This window comes from Gossypium arboreum, chromosome 11 (assembly GCF_025698485.1).
Source record: "Gossypium arboreum isolate Shixiya-1 chromosome 11, ASM2569848v2, whole genome shotgun sequence".
Taxonomy (NCBI): domain Eukaryota; kingdom Viridiplantae; phylum Streptophyta; class Magnoliopsida; order Malvales; family Malvaceae; genus Gossypium; species Gossypium arboreum.
The window spans coordinates 47,624,218-47,632,443 of NC_069080.1; the positions used below are offsets into that span (position 1 = coordinate 47,624,218).

Sequence of the window (8,226 nt, forward strand, 5' to 3'; positions counted from 1 at the left end):
ATGTTGTGGGCAACTCACGCACAACTTCTTAAATCGCTCCCAATAGTTGTAAAGAGACTCTGCTTCTTTATGCCTTATTCCAACGATCTCTCTTTTTAACTCAACTGCATGTGATGCTGGAAAAAACCTGTTGAGAAATAAACGAGAAAGATCAGCTCAAGTTGTAATAGATCCAGGAGGTAAATAAAATAGCCATTCCCTAATTGAATCTGTTAGGGAAAAAGGGAAAATACGCAAATTGATTTGATCCTCAGGTACCTTCTGAGGTTTCATACAAAGACAAACCATATGGAACTCTTTCAGATGTTTGTGGGGATTTTCGTTTTGCAACCCATGAAAAGTTGGCAGTAGCTGGATTAAACCTAACTTCAGTTCAAAATCAGTATCCATAGTAGGATACGCAATGCAAAATGGCGGTTGTTCTGTCGGAGCTTCTACCAGTTGCCAAATTGTTTGAGCCATTGGTTGATGTGCTAGATTCGGGTTTTCGTTAACCCTAGCGTTAAGCACTTCCTCTACTTTTTCACTTTCAAAGGTTTGAGTAGGGTTTTCGTTAACCCTAGACTCAACTTTTCGTCGATTTTGATTTTTGGTGGTGGGTTACTCTAAGTCCTAACCACTCCTGACTGCTTTTTCCGTAACTTCGTCTCCTTGCGGTAGTCTCTCGTAGTCTTTTATATTTCTGAATCAAACGCAAGAGTATCTGGAGCAGATCTGGTCATAAGAAACAAAGAACAAAATTAGTACATTACCAGTCCCCAACAACAACGCCAAAATTTGATGCGTTCATTGAGAGCACCAAAAATATCCTATCCCTATAAAATAATAAAAATAATAGTATAAGGGAAGTAGGGTCAAATTCTTAGGGACCGAATTTGCACAATTGCTTGTTGTTCGAAATCCTGGGCAGAATCGTGCCTAAGAAATCCTACATACCTAGAAAAAAAAACAGAATTAAAAGTTTTGATTTAATTGGAAGTGCAGAAATTAAAATTAAAATAGTAGAGATAAATAGGATTGAGAAAAAGTTTCTTATAGAGAGATTCCAACCTCCGGTTAGAAAGATTTAGTGGCTCATGCTTTTTGGCGAAAAAAAATAAACATAATGAAAATATATGGAAAGAACAAAAGGCTAAACTTTTTGGGAGAGGGAGTGTTTACAGAAAAGATATAGATCAAATTTGTGACAATCCATCCCCTATTTATTCCTACTTAAATTCTAAAATATAAATACAAATAATTAAAGATAAATGCTAACATTAAATCTAAATAATAATCTTTAATAATTTTCCTAATATAATTAAAAATTAAATAGAGTCTTATTTTTATAAAATCTCTTCTTTGCACTATCGCCGTCCAAGTCTTCCATACTTTGCATTTCTGGCACCATTTCTCTCCTACTTCGCATCTTAGCCCATTTTATCTTTAAATTCACTCTTTTTTCCCCTAAATTTTTGTTTGCCTTCAATTTAGTCCCTACAAGATAAAAATCATAAATAGCTCAAATTAGTAGGATCATACTCAAAATAAATATGTAATTAATATATAGAAATATGTCATTCTAGAGTATTGTCACAAGATTTGCTAAATACGCATTGTAAGTGCTAAATTGGGACGAAATCGATTATCATGCCAAACTAACCAGCCAAACTGCCCTGCCAAAATTTGGTTGAATGCAAATATAAGAGGACAATTTTATAAGCATTCAAATTGGAACAAAATGGACTATCAAGCCAAACTACCCAGCTAAACTACTCTGACAAAATTGATTGAAAGCAAAAATAAGATGACATTTATATAAGGATTCAAATTGCGACAAAATAAACTGTCATGCCAAACTACACAACCAAACTGCCCTGCCAAAATTTGATTGAATGCAAAATTAAGAGGACATTACTATAAGCATTCAATTTGGGATGAAGTAGATTGTCATGTCAAACTACTCTGCCAAACCACCCTGCAAATATTTGCTTAAATGCAAAATTAAGAGAACATTTCTATTAGCATTTAAATTGGGACGAAATGGATTGTCATGCCAAACAACTCCGCTAAAATTTGATTGAATGAAAAATTAAGACGACATTTCTGTAAGCATTCAAATTGGGACGAAATGGACTGTAATGCCAAACTACCCAGCCAAACTGTCCTACCAAAATTAGATTGAATGCAAAATTAAGAATACATTTCTTTAAGCATTCAAATTGGAAGGCAATTAACTGTTAGGCTAAACTACCCTGCTAAAATTGATTGAATGCAAAATTAAGAGGAAATTTCTATAAGCATTCAAATTGAGATGAAATGGATTGTCATGCCAAACTACCTAGCCAAATTGCCCTACCAAAATTTGATTGAATGCACTTTAAGAGGACATTTATATAAGCATTCAAATTAGGATGAAATGGACTGTCATTCCAAACTACCCTAGCAAATTGCCCTACCAAAATTGATTAAATGCAAAAATAAAAGGATATTTCTATAAGCATTCAAATTGGGAAAAAAAAATGGGTTGTCATGCCAAACTACACAACCAAATGGCCCTACCAAAATTTTATTGAATGAAAAATCAAGAGGACATTTCTATAAGCATTCAATTTGGGATGAAGTAGACTGTCATGCCAAACTACCCTACAAAAATTGATTGAATGCAAAATTAAGAGGACATTTCAATAGGCATTCAAATTGAGATGAAATAGACTGTCATGCCAAACTACCAAGCCAAACTGCCCTGACAAATTTTTATTAAAAGCAAAATTAAGAGAACATTTTTATAAGAGTTCAAATTGGGACGAAATAGACTGTTATGCCAAACTACTCTGCCAAATTGCTCTAGAAGAATTTGATTGAATGCAAAAATAAGAGGAAATTTTTATAAACATTGGGATGAAATGGACTGTCATGTCAAACTACCCAATCAAACTATCCTGCCAAAATTGATTGAATGCAAAATTTAGAAGACATTTTTATAAGCATTCAAATTAGGACGAAATAAACTGTCATCCCAAACTACCCAACCAAACTACTTTGCCAAGATTTTATTAAATGCAAAATTAATAGAGCATTTCTATAAGAGTTCAAATTGAGGCGAATTGGGCTATCATGCCAAACTACCTAGCCAAACTACCCTTCCAAATTTTTATTGAATGCAAAATTAAGATGACATTTCCATAAGCATTCAAATTGGGACGAAATAGACTGTCATGGCAAACTTCTCAACCAAATTTGGTTAAATGCAAAATTAAAAGGACATTTCTATAAGCATTCAAATTGGGACGAAATGGATGGTCATGCCAAACTACCCAGCCAAACTGCCTTTCTAAAATTGATTGAATGCAAAATTAAGAGGACATTTCTATAAGCATTCAAATCGGGACGAAATGAACTGTCATGCAAAACTACCCAGCCAAATTGCCTTGCCAAATTTGATTGAACGTAAAATTTAGAGGACATTTCTATAAGCATTCAAATTAGGACGAAATAGACTGCCATGCCAAACTACCAAGTCAAAATTTGATTAAATGTAAAACTAAGAGAACATTTCTATAAGAGTTCAAATTGGGACAAAATGGACAGTTATGCCAAAATTCCCAGCCAAATTTCCCTGCCAAAATTTGATTGAATGCAAAATTAAGAAAATTTTTTGATAAACATTCAAATTGGGAAGAAATGAACTGTCATTCCAAACTACCTAGCCAAACTTCCCTGCAAAAATTGATCGAATGTGAAATTAAGAAGACATTTCTATAAGCATTCGAATTGGTACAATATTGACTGTCATGCCAAACTACCAACAAAATTTCCCTGCCAAAATTTGATTGAATGCAAAATTATGAGGACACTTCAATAAACATTCAAATTGGGAAGAAATTGACTGTCATGCTAAACTACCCAGCCAAACTTCCCTACAGAAATTGATTGAATGCAAAATTAAGAGGACATTTCTATAAACATTCAAATTGGTACGAAATGGATTCTCATGCCAAACTACCCAGCCAAATTGTCCTGCCAATGTCATAACGTTGCCTACATAAGAGTACATGGCCTAGTAAGCAAAGCTAGACACGAATGGCCTAAATTAACATAGAGTCACCACTAACCAATTAGGGCTAGGTTGGTTAGCCACCTATCATCTGAAAGTTTAGAATTAATACTACGAAAAAAATCCTAAAAGTCTAGACTTGATCTCATCACCAAATTTTGGGTTCTGGAGTACGGTTATATATAGGGAAGGTTATAGCACCCCTACAATGCCTATCCGGGGATAGTCCTACGGGATCTTAAGAGTTAGGTTTTTTTTAAGCATATTAATGTCCTAATCTAGGCTAAAATCTTATGGAAATATTAAATAAAAACTCTAAATAAAATGCATCGGGTTTACTTGTAACTTGATTAAGATGTATTCACCAAACTTATCTAATTTGAAACTTAAATTAAAGATCTTTACTTTTAACGGAACCCTAAATGATACCTAAATAATTCTAGTAAAATACCTTCAATTCTTAAAATTAATTCTATTTTAAAATTTTAAAAAACCTAGAAATTACTAATGAATTAAGAGAAATATTAAAATCCATCTACAACTTATTTGATCTTTTATTATTATTTAAAAGATTTAATTAATAACGTTGAACCTATCAAGATCTTATGAAAGTATCCTATGCTTGGTTTTATGATTTATCCTACTTTAAAATTATTGATCTACAGTTTAAATTCATCAAAATCCTAAAATAATATATATTAAATAACATTTATTAGCTTTCTTAAAAAGTTTCTAAAATAAAATACGTAAAAAACCTACTAATGATTTACAATTCACCTACAAAAATCTTTAGTTTTAATTTAATATTCTAAAGAGGAATCACGTACTATATTTAAAATTAGTTTAAAACCCTAAAAAATATACACTACATATTATTTATAATTTTTCTAGGGTAAAAGACTAACCTAAATTCAAATGTAAAAACATTATGGTTTTATTAAAATGTAACACCTACTTAATTAACTTCATGTCAACATTTGTAGGATAAAAAACGACCTAAAGTTCCCTCTTTTAAAACGAATAGCAATAAAATAGGATGTAAAAACACTTTATTTTCTTCCTCCTTCTATGTTGGCCACGGCTCCACCACTGGAGAGCCCAATGGCTCATTGGCCTTTGGTGGTGGAGCCACCACATACGGTGGCTGGATTCTTTCTTTCTTTTTGGCAAAATCAAAGCTTTTTTTTTTAAGAAAAATCACTATTTTCTTAAAGATCAAAACTTTATTTCGAAATAGTTGATAAAGATCAAAATTTTATTTTAAAAATTTTAACTTTTCCTTTAAAACGACTAAAACATATTTTTTTCTTAAAATCTAAACTTTCATTTTTTTTCTTTTAAAAAATCACTACTTTTCTTAAAGATCAAAGTTTTTATTTCAAAATAGTTGAAAAAATCAAAACTTATTTTAAAATTTTAAACTTTCCTTTAAAATGACTAAAAAATGATTTTTATTTTTAAAATCTAAACTCTCTTTTAAAAAACAATCAAAACTTTTTTTCCAAAATCAAACCTTTTTTTTTAAATAAACACTTATTTAAGAAAGTGGAAGGGGAAAAACAAGACTTTTAGGGCTCCTTTGGGTGAAAGATCGACAGTCCGATGACGTCTCCTTCATCGGAGCCCAAAACCGATCCCTCATGACATGTCTATTATAAAAAATAAAAATAAAAAGAAAGATAGAAGAAAAGAAAAAAAAAATAGAATGCTTGTTGTTGTTGTTGTTTTACCTTTTTTTTTTTAAAACAAAACCCGATCGTATCTATTTTTTCTTTCATTTCATTTCATTTCATACACATATATTGTTTTTTAATCTAGTTTATTTGTAAAAAAATAATAATAACAATAGTAGTATTAATGATAATAATAATAATTTGGGCCCTTAACAGGCCCAAAAAGGAAAATAAAAGAAAATAAAAACAAAGGCCTCCATTTGGCCAAAATCGGGTAGGCTTCGAATTGGCCTAAGAGAGAACAAATATACAAATGGACCTCCAAATGGGCTCGGACAAAAATGGGTGTCTACAGCCAATATTTGATTGAATGTAAAATTAAAAAGACATTTCTATAAGCATTTAAATTGGGACGAAATGGACTGTCATGCCAAACTATCCAGCCAAACAACCCTGCAAATATTTGATTGACTGCAAAATTAAGAAGTCATTTCTATAAGCATTCAAATTGGGATGAAATGGACTGTCATGCCAAAATACCAGCCAAACAGCCCTGCTAATGTTTGATTGAATGAAAAATTAAGAAGTCATTGCTATAAGCATTCAAATTGGGATGAAATGGACTGTCATGCCAAACTACCCAGCCAAATTGTCTTGCCAAAATTGATTGAACGAAAAATTACGAAAAATTAAGAGGACATTTTTATAAGCATTCAAATTTATACAAAATGGACTATCAAGCCAAACTACCAAGCCAAACTGTCCTACCAAAATTTGATTGAATGCAGAACTAAAATGACATTTCTATAAGAGTTAAAATCTGGATGAAATGGACTATCATGCAAAACTACCCAGCCAAATTTCTCAAGCAAAATTTGATTGAATGCAAAATTAAGAGGACATTTCTATAAACGTTCAAATTGGTATGAAATGAACTGTCATGCCAAACTAGCCAACAAAATTTGCCTGCCAAAATTTGATTGAATGCAAAATTAAGAGGACATTTAGATAAACATTCAAATTTTGAAGAAATGGACTGTCATGTCAAACTACCCAGCCAAACTTCCCTGTAAAAATTGATTGAATACAAAATTAAGAGGACATTTCTTTAAACATTCAAATTTGGACGAAATGGACTGTAATGACAAACTATTCAACAAAACTACCCTACAAAAATTGATCGAACGCAAAATTAAAAGGACATTTTTATAAACATTCAAATTGGGACAAAATGGAATATCATGCATAACTACCAAGCGAAACTGCCCTACCAAAATTTGATTAAATGTAAAATTAAGATTACATTTCTATAAGAGTTCAAATATGGATGAAATGGACTATCATGCCAAACTAACCAACCAAATTTTTCAACCAAAATTTGATTGAATGCAAAATTGAAAGGACATTTCAATAAACTTTCAAATTGGGACAAAATGGACTATCATGCCAAACTACCCAGCCAAAACCTCCCTACCAAAATTGATTAAATGCAAAATTAAGATAACATTTCTATAAGCATTCAAATTGGGACAAAATGGACTATGATGCCAAACTTCCATGCCAAATTTCCTAGCCAAAATTTGATTGAATGCAAAATTGAAAGGACATTTTGATAAACTTTCAAATTGGGACAAAATGGACTATCTTGTCAAACTACCCAGCCAAACCTACTTACCAAAATAGATTGAATGCAAAATTAAGACAACATTTCTATAAGCAATCAAATGGGAATGAAATGAAAAGTGATGCCAAACTACACAGCCAAACTGCCTTGCCAATATTTGATTAAGTGCACAATTAAGAGGACATTTCTATAAACATTCAAATTGGGACGAAATGGACTGTCATGCCAAGCTACCAAGCCAAACTACGTTGCCAAGATTTGATTGAATGCAAAATTAAGCGAACATTTCTATAAGCATTCAAAATGGGATAAAATGAACTGTCATGCCAAACTACCCTGCTAAAATTTGAGTGAATGAAAAATTAAGAGGACATTTCTATAAACATTCAAATTAGAACGAAATGGTTTGTAATGCCAAACTACCTTGCAAAAATTTATTGAATGCAAAATTAAGAAGACAATTCTATAGGCATTCAAATTGGGACAAAATAGACTATCATGCCAAATTATCAAGCCAAACTGCCTTGACAAAATTTTATTGAATGCAAAATTAAAAAGACATTTCTATAAGAGTTCAAATTGGGATGAAATGGATTGTTATGCCAATCTACCCATCCAAATTGCTCTAGAATAATTTGATTCAATACAAAATTAAGAGGATATTTTTATAAACATTCAAATTAAGACGAAATGAAAACTATCCAGGCAAACTGTTCTGCCAAAATTGATTGAATGCAAAATTAATAAGACTTTTTTATAAGCATTCAAATTAGGATGAAATAGACCGTCATACCAAACTACCCAGCCAAACTACTTTGTCAAAATTTTATTGAATGCAAAATTAAGAGGACATTTCTATAAGAGTTCAAATTGGGACGAAATGGGCTATCATG

At 31.6% G+C, this 8,226-nt stretch overlaps 1 long non-coding RNA gene across 2 annotated transcripts; it reads right to left on the reverse strand.

Moving 5' to 3' along the window:
* Positions 1-1,080: 1,080 nt before the first annotated feature.
* LOC128284291 (uncharacterized) lies at positions 1,081-4,196 on the reverse strand. 2 transcript variants are annotated; one of them, XR_008274679.1, is made up of 2 exons: positions 4,095-4,196; positions 1,081-1,476 (listed from the first exon to the last, which is right to left on the reverse strand). It is a non-coding gene; the product is annotated as an uncharacterized LOC128284291 (long non-coding RNA). The 2 variants fall into 2 exon arrangements; XR_008274678.1 differs by lacking the exon at positions 4,095-4,196 and adding an exon at positions 2,321-2,435.
* Positions 4,197-8,226: the final 4,030 nt, after the last annotated feature.